Source organism: Bufo bufo, chromosome 8 (assembly GCF_905171765.1).
Source record: "Bufo bufo chromosome 8, aBufBuf1.1, whole genome shotgun sequence".
In the NCBI taxonomy this organism is placed as follows: domain Eukaryota; kingdom Metazoa; phylum Chordata; class Amphibia; order Anura; family Bufonidae; genus Bufo; species Bufo bufo.
In genome coordinates this window covers 1,914,759-1,924,502 of record NC_053396.1, presented here as the reverse complement: position 1 = coordinate 1,924,502, position 9,744 = coordinate 1,914,759, and the positions used below count along the sequence as shown (strand labels likewise).

Sequence of the window (9,744 nt, the reverse complement as noted above, 5' to 3'; positions counted from 1 at the left end):
GAGCCCCTCACCTGTGTCTGCAGGACAGCTCCTCAGGCTTTGGCTATAAGTAAGAATGTTTCCATTCACTGACAGCCGATCTTGATGATGGAACTGAGAGAGTATTAGAACCTTCCACGATACTTTTCTGGTGTTTCCGATATTTCTAGCTCAGTCCGGAGGTTAGAGGGGGGGGGTCCAGCGAGTCGACGGCCGGACCATCTAGAGAAACGGCAGAGCGACAAAGTCATGGGAACTAGAACATTTATTTCTAGAAATCACAAACAGGGGGTTCATTTACTCCCAGTGATGCCCCATTACCTGACCTGGGGGGCATACCTTCCATGGGCAGAATGTAGACCTCAGATCCAGAGGGGGCAGTGTCCCAATAATGACCGATTACTGATCCACCGTCTCCTGATTTGGAGGAATAAGACAGAATTGATGCTGCCCCCCCGCATGATCTGAACGGTCCAGGGAACCAAGGATCTAGATAAAGAAGCAGATCATCCACAGGAGGCCGAGGAGGAGACTGACGCTGGAGGGATGTGTGGCTCTGTTGCATAGATCCGTGTCACAGCAGTGGATCCGCACCCCCGGCAGCTCCTGCTGCTGACAGTGACGGGACGTGGCGCATCCGCTGGTCAGAAGTTTCCCCAACACCACTAGATGGAAAAGTGAGCAGAAGGTTTACTGTTACTTTAAGAGAATCTCCATTATAACGTTCAAGGCCCTAAATTATCCTCAACGAGTCTGTACTGAGAGCGTTCAGCGCCTGCACAGAGCTATGTGTCTCCATGGTTACAGACTACAAACAAACCCTGCAGTCATACTCCCTTCTGCCCCCTAATGGGAAGAGGTTGTGACTGCAGCATGAGAGCACGCAGGGTCCTGCGAGGAGCACCCACCGCTTTCCGTCTTGATACAGAATCTCTGCTTGAATCCCTTGTGTGAGTGGGAGCAGGTGCTGACCTCCGGGCTCGTGCAGCCCTGGTCTATGTATCGGGCCCCGGAGATGATGTTGCAGCTGTAGCACTGTAAGCCGTAGGCTACAAGACAAAGACATGAAATGTTATTTTCCCTCCTTTCATATGAATGAAACACGTCTGACGTCAAAGTGAGCTAAAAGATTTCATGTGGAGCGGAAAAAAAACAACACATGCATTACTGTGCGGCAGGTATGCCCAACCTGCGGCCCTCCAGCTGTTGCAAAACTACAACTCCCAACATGTCTGGACAGCCTACAGAAGGGCATGGTGAGAGTTGTAGTTTTACAACAGCTGGAGGGCCGCAGGTTGGGCATCCCTGCTGTATGGCATCTCAATGATAGAAACATATGCAAAAGAAAAAGTACCAAATCTAGCCACAAGATGGCAGCACAGCTACAGAATAACATACAGGCTAGAAGGCTGGCACATCTGCCATCTGGTGGCCATGATTAGTACTGCAACAATGTATGCTTATAATAATGCAACCCTAACCATAGGACAGTATGAGAGATTCTTTCAATGTAATGTTCCATGTGCCCTGACAGGAGAGCAGAGTGTTATATACTGAATGAATTACATAAAAAAGGCCTCGACATTCTAATACATTTTGGGAACATGTTGCCATAATTTACGTGACTAAAGGGGTTATCCAAACCCTATAATGCCCCGGGCACTCACGCAGGTTGTACTTGCATTGCTCCTTGGCACCCACGTTTCTTCTAATGCCCGCTCAGCCGACGCTGCATCTCCCTGTCATACGAATCAAAGCAACGGGCAGGGGCAGCCAAGAGCAAGGCGCAACGGGGACGAGCCTCTCTAGCATCACTTGATTTTTTTCACGATTTTTAAAATAGAAATTAGAACCTAAATTATAGGAAGCCAAAGGTTTGTGCAGTACCAGCCATGGCCACAAGATGGCGATGAAATACACACCACATTCCCATAAGCTTTATCTGCAACATCTATAACTTGTTCACAAGTCTACTTCTCCAAAATATTAGTAACTAAAAAAGCAGAGGAAATTTTACTAAAAAAAAAAACAAAAGAATGAGCTTCTCTTTGCCACTTTACCAAATTTTATGTTGGAACAAGTGGCACATCATACAGCCACTACTAGAGGGAGCTCACTACATACAGACTATACAGCCTCCACTAGAGGGAGCTCACTACATACAGATTATACAGCCACCACTAGAGGGAGCTCACTACATACAGATTATACAGCCTCCACTAGAGGGAGCTCACTGCATACAGATTATACAGCCACCACTAGGGGGAGCTCACTACATACAGATTATACAGCCACCACTAGAGGGAGCACACTACATACAGATTATACAGCCTCCACTAGAGGAAGCTCACTGCATACAGATTATACAGCCACCACTAGAGGGAGCTCACTACATACAAATTATACAGCCACCACTAGAGGGAGCTCACTACATACAGACTATACAGTCACCACTAGAGGGAGCTCACTACATACAGATTATACATCCACCACTAGAGGGAGCTCACTACATACAGATTATACAGTCACCACTAGGGGGAGCTCACTACATACAGATTATACAGCCACCACTAGAGGGAGCTCACTACATACAGATTATACAGCCACCACTAGAGGGAGCTCTCTACATACAGATTATACAGTCACCGCTAGAGGGAGCTCATTACATACAGCCACCACTAGAAGGAGCTCACTACATACAGATTATACAGCCACCACTAGAGGGAGCTCACTACATACAGATTATACAGTCACCACTAGGAGGAGCTCATTACATACAGATTATACAGCCACCACTAGAGGGAGCTCATTACATACAGATTATACAGTCACCGCTAGAGGGAGCTCTCTACATACAGATTATACAGCCACCACTAGAGGGAGCTCATTACATACAGATTATACAGCCACCACTAGAGGGAGCTTACTACATACAGATTATACAGCCACCACTAGAAGGAGCTCACTACATACAGATTATACAGCCACCACTAGAGGGAGCTCACTACATACAGATTATACAGCCACCACTAGAGGGAGCTCTCTACATACAGATTATACAGCCACCACTAGAGGGAGCTCATTACATACAGCCACCACTAGAAGGAGCTCACTACATACAGATTATACAGCCACCACTAGAGGGAGCTCACTACATACAGATTATACAGTCACCACTAGGAGGAGCTCATTACATACAGATTATACAGCCACCACTAGAGGGAGCTCATTACATACAGATTATACAGTCACCGCTAGAGGGAGCTCTCTACATACAGATTATACAGCCACCACTAGAGGGAGCTCATTACATACAGATTATACAGCCACCACTAGAGGGAGCTTACTACATACAGATTATACAGCCACCACTAGAAGGAGCTCACTACATACAGATTATACAGCCACCACTAGAGGGAGCTCACTACATACAGATTATACAGCCACCACTAGAGGGAGCTCACTACATACAGATTATACAGCCACCACTAGAGGGAGCTCACTACATACAGATTATACAGCCACCACTAGAGGGAGCTCACTACATACAGATTATACAGCCACCACTAGAGGGAGCTCACTACATACAGATTATACAGTAACAACTAGAGGGAGCTCACTACATACAGATTATACAGCCACCACTAGAGGGAGCACACTACATACAGATTATACAGCCTCCACTAGAGGGAGCTCACTGCATACAGATTATACAGCCACCACTAGAGGGAGCTCACTACATACAAATTATACAGCCACCACTAGAGGGAGCTCACTACATACAGATTATACAGCCACCACTAGAGGGAGCTCACTACATACAGACTATACAGTCACCACTAGAGGGAGCTCACTACATACAGATTATACATCCACCACTAGAGGGAGCTCACTACATACAGATTATACAGTCACCACTAGGGGGAGCTCACTACATACAGATTATACAGCCACCACTAGAGGGAGCTCACTACATACAGATTATACAGCCACCACTAGAGGGAGCTCTCTACATACAGATTATACAGTCACCGCTAGAGGGAGCTCTCTACATACAGATTATACAGCCACCACTAGAGGGAGCTCATTACATACAGCCACCACTAGAAGGAGCTCACTACATACAGATTATACAGCCACCACTAGAGGGAGCTCACTACATACAGATTATACAGTCACCACTAGGAGGAGCTCATTACATACAGATTATACAGCCACCACTAGAGGGAGCTCATTACATACAGATTATACAGTCACCGCTAGAGGGAGCTCTCTACATACAGATTATACAGCCACCACTAGAGGGAGCTCATTACATACAGCCACCACTAGAAGGAGCTCACTACATACAGATTATACAGCCACCACTAGAGGGAGCTCACTACATACAGATTATACAGCCACCACTAGAGGGAGCTCACTACATACAGATTATACAGCCACCACTAGAGGGAGCTCACTACATACAGATTATACAGCCACCACTAGAGGGAGCTCACTACATACAGATTATACAGCCACCACTAGAGGGAGCTCACTACATACAGATTATACAGTCACCACTAGAGGGAGCTCACTACATACAGTTTATACAGCCACCTCTAGAGGGAGCTCACTACATACAGATTATACAGCCACCACTAGAGGGAGCTCACTACATACAGAGTATACAGCCACCACTAGATGGAGCTCACTGCACACAGATTATACAGCCACCACTAGAGGGAGCTCACTACATACAGATTATACAGCCACCACTAGAGGGAGCTCACTACATACAGATTATACAGCCACCACTAGAGGGAGCTCACTACATACAGATTATACAGCCACCACTAGAGGGAGCTCACTACATACAGATTATACAGACACCACTAGAGGGAGCTCACTACATACAGATTATACAGACACCACTAGAGGGAGCTCACTACATACAGATTATTTCCACGGTGTCCACAATGGAAAAGAGACAGCGACATATATTGTGTTATACGTGACCGCTCCCTATTCGTAACCAACCGCTTCCTATATATGTGAAATGTGACCGCTACCTATAGATGTGATACCTGACCGCTCCCTATACATGTGATACGTGACCGCTCCCTATACATCTATAGTATCACATCTATGTCACGTATCACATCTATAGGGAGCGGTCACATGTATAGGGAGCTGTCACGTATCACATCTATATGGAGCTGTCACGTATCACATGTATATGGAGCGGTCACGTATTACATCTATAGGGAGTGGTCACGTATCACATGTATAGGAAGCAGTCTCGTATCATATCTATAGGGAGAAGTCACATATCCCATCTATAGGGAGCGGTCATGTATCACATCTATATGGAGCGGTCACGTATCACATGTATAGGGAGCGGTCACGTATATCACATCTATATGGAGTGGTCATGTATCACATGTATAGGGAGTGATCACGTATCACATGTATAGGGAGTGGTCACGTATCACATGTATAGGGAGTGGTCATGTATCACATGTATAGGGAGTGGTCATGTATCACATGTATAGGGAGCGGTCACGTATCACATCTATATGGAGCGGTCACGTATCACATGTATAGGGAGTGATCACGTATCACATGTATAGGGAGTGATCACGTATCACATGTATAGGGAGTGGTCACGTATCACATGTATAGGGAGTGATCACGTATCACATGTATAGGGAGCGGTCACGTATCACATGTATAGGGAGTGATCACGTATCACATGTATATAGAGCGGTCACGTATCACATGTATAGGGAGTGATCACGTATCACATGTATAGGGAGCGGTCACGTATCACATGTATAGGGAGTGATCACGTATCACATCTATATGGAGTGGTCATGTATCACATGTATATGGAGCGGTCACGTATCACATGTATATGGAGCGGTCACGTATCACATGTATAGGGAGTGATCATGTATCCCATGTATAGGGAGTGGTCATGTATCACATGTATAGGGAGCGGTCATGTATCACATCTATATGGAGCGGTCACGTATCACATGTATAGGGAGCGGTCACGTATATCACATCTATATGGAGCGGTCATGTATCACATGTATAGGGAGTGATCACGTATCACATGTATAGGGAGTGGTCACGTATATCACATCTATATGGAGTGGTCATGTATCCCATGTATAGGGAGTGATCACGTATATCACATCTATATGGAGTGGTCATGTATCACATGTATAGGGAGTGATCACGTATCACATGTATAGGGAGTGGTCATGTATCACATGTATAGGGAGTGGTCATGTATCACATGTATAGGGAGCGGTCACGTATCACATCTATATGGAGCGGTCACGTATCACATGTATAGGGAGTGATCACGTATCACATGTATAGGGAGTGATCACGTATCACATGTATAGGGAGTGGTCACGTATCACATGTATAGGGAGTGGTCATGTATCACATGTATAGGGAGTGATCACGTATCACATGTATAGGGAGTGATCACGTATCACATGTATATGGAGTGGTCATGTATCACATGTATATGGAGCGGTCACGTATCACATCTATATGGAGTGGTCATGTATCACATGTATAGGGAGTGATCACGTATCACATGTATAGGGAGCGGTCACGTATCACATGTATAGGGAGTGATCACGTATCACATGTATATAGAGCGGTCACGTATCACATGTATAGGGAGTGATCACGTATCACATCTATATGGAGTGGTCATGTATCACATGTATATGGAGCGGTCACGTATCACATGTATAGGGAGTGATCATGTATCCCATGTATAGGGAGTGGTCATGTATCACATGTATAGGGAGCGGTCATGTATCACATCTATATGGAGCGGTCATGTATCACATGTATAGGGAGTGGTCATGTATCACATGTATAGGGAGTGATCACGTATCACATGTATAGGGAGCGGTCATGTATCACATCTATATGGAGCGGTCACGTATCACATGTATAGGGAGCGGTCATGTATCACATGTATAGGGAGTGATCACGTATCACATGTATAGGGAGCGGTCATGTATCACATGTATAGGGAGCGGTCACGTATCACATGTATAGGGAGTGATCACGTATCACATGTATATAGAGCGGTCACGTATCACATGTATAGGGAGTGATCACGTATCACATGTATATAGAGCGGTCATGTATCACATGTATATGGAGCGGTCACGTATCACATGTATAGGGAGTGATCATGTATCCCATGTATAGGGAGTGGTCATGTATCACATGTATAGGGAGCGGTCATGTATCACATCTATATGGAGCGGTCACGTATCACATGTATAGGGAGCGGTCACGTATATCACATCTATATGGAGTGGTCATGTATCCCATGTATAGGGAGTGATCACGTATATCACATCTATATGGAGTTATCATGTATCACATGTATAGGGAGTGGTCATGTATCACATGTATAGGGAGTGATCACTTATCACATGTATATGGAGCGGTCATGTATCACATGTATAGGGAGTGGTCATGTATCACATGTATAGGGAGTGATCACGTATCACATGTATAGGGAGTGGTCATGTATCACATGTATAGGGAGTGGTCATGTATCACATGTATAGGGAGCGGTCACGTATCACATCTATATGGAGCGGTCACGTATCACATGTATAGGGAGTGATCACGTATCACATGTATAGGGAGTGATCACGTATCACATGTATAGGGAGTGGTCACGTATCACATGTATAGGGAGTGATCACGTATCACATGTATAGGGAGTGGTCATGTATCACATGTATAGGGAGTGGTCACGTATATCACATCTATATGGAGTGGTCATGTATCACATGTATAGGGAGTGATCACGTATCACATGTATAGGGAGTGGTCATGTATCACATGTATAGGGAGTGGTCATGTATCACATGTATAGGGAGCGGTCACGTATCACATCTATATGGAGCGGTCACGTATCACATGTATAGGGAGTGATCACGTATCACATGTATAGGGAGTGATCACGTATCACATGTATAGGGAGTGGTCACGTATCACATGTATAGGGAGTGATCACGTATCACATGTATAGGGAGTGATCACGTATCACATGTATAGGGAGTGATCACGTATCACATGTATATGGAGTGGTCATGTATCACATGTATAGGGAGTGATCACGTATCACATGTATAGGGAGTGATCACGTATCACATGTATATGGAGTGGTCATGTATCACATGTATAGGGAGTTATCATGTATCACATGTATATGGAGCGGTCACGTATCACATCTATATGGAGTGGTCCTGTATCACATGTATAGGGAGTGATCACGTATCACATGTATAGGGAGCGGTCACGTATCACATGTATAGGGAGTGATCACGTATCACATGTATATAGAGCGGTCACGTATCACATGTATAGGGAGTGATCACGTATCACATCTATATGGAGTGGTCACGTATCACATGTATAGGGAGTGATCACGTATCACATGTATAGGGAGTGATCACGTATCACATGTATATGGAGTGGTCACGTATCACATCTATATGGAGTGGTCATGTATCACATGTATAGGGAGTGATCACGTATCACATCTATATGGAGTGGTCATGTATCACATGTATAGGGAGTGATCACGTATCACATGTATAGGGAGCGGTCACGTATCACATGTATAGGGAGTGATCACGTATCACATGTATATAGAGCGGTCACGTATCACATGTATAGGGAGTGATCACGTATCACATCTATATGGAGTGGTCATGTATCACATGTATATGGAGCGGTCACGTATCACATGTATAGGGAGTGATCATGTATCCCATGTATAGGGAGTGGTCATGTATCACATGTATAGGGAGCGGTCATGTATCACATCTATATGGAGCGGTCACGTATCACATGTATAGGGAGCGGTCATGTATCACATGTATAGGGAGTGATCACGTATCACATGTATAGGGAGCGGTCATGTATCACATGTATAGGGAGTGGTCATGTATCACATGTATAGGGAGTGGTCATGTATCACATGTATAGGGAGTGATCACGTATCACATGTATATGGAGCGGTCATGTATCACATGTATAGGGAGCGGTCACGTATCACATGTATAGGGAGTGATCACGTATCACATGTATAGGGAGTGGTCATGTATCACATGTATAGGGAGTGGTCATGTATCACATGTATAGGGAGTTATCATGGATCACATGTATAGGGAGTGATCACGTATCACATGTATAGGGAGTGGTCATGTATCACATGTATAGGGAGTGATCACGTATCACATGTATAGGGAGTGGTCATGTATCACATGTATAGGGAGTTATCATGTATCACATGTATAGGGAGTGATCACGTATCACATGTATATGGAGCGGTCACGTATCACATGTATATGGAGCGGTCACGTATCACATGTATAGGGAGCGGTCATGTATCACATGTATAGGGAGTTATCATGTATCACATGTATAGGGAGTGATCACGTATCACATCTATATGGAGTGGTCACGTATCACATGTATAGGGAGTGATCACGTATCACATGTATAGGGAGTGATCACGTATCACATGTATAGGGAGTGATCACGTATCACATGTATATGGAGTGGTCATGTATCACATGTATATGGAGCGGTCACGTATCACATGTATATAGAGCGGTCACGTATCACATGTATAGGGAGTGATCACGTATCACATCTATATGGAGTGGTCACGTATCACATGTATAGGGAGTGATCACGTATCACATCTATATGGAGCGG

At 44.8% G+C, this 9,744-nt stretch overlaps 1 long non-coding RNA gene across 2 annotated transcripts in view; it reads right to left on the bottom strand.

The window, feature by feature from the left end:
- Nucleotides 1–387: 387 nt before the first annotated feature.
- LOC120977459 overlaps nt 388–9,744 on the bottom strand; it is a 50,808-nt gene continuing 41,451 nt past the window's right edge. For both annotated transcript variants that reach the window (XR_005773903.1, XR_005773902.1), the window contains exons 2-3: nt 888–1,028; nt 388–644 (exon numbers count right to left, since the gene is read on the bottom strand). This is a non-coding gene — a long non-coding RNA (uncharacterized LOC120977459). The remainder of the gene's footprint in view (nt 645–887; nt 1,029–9,744) is intronic.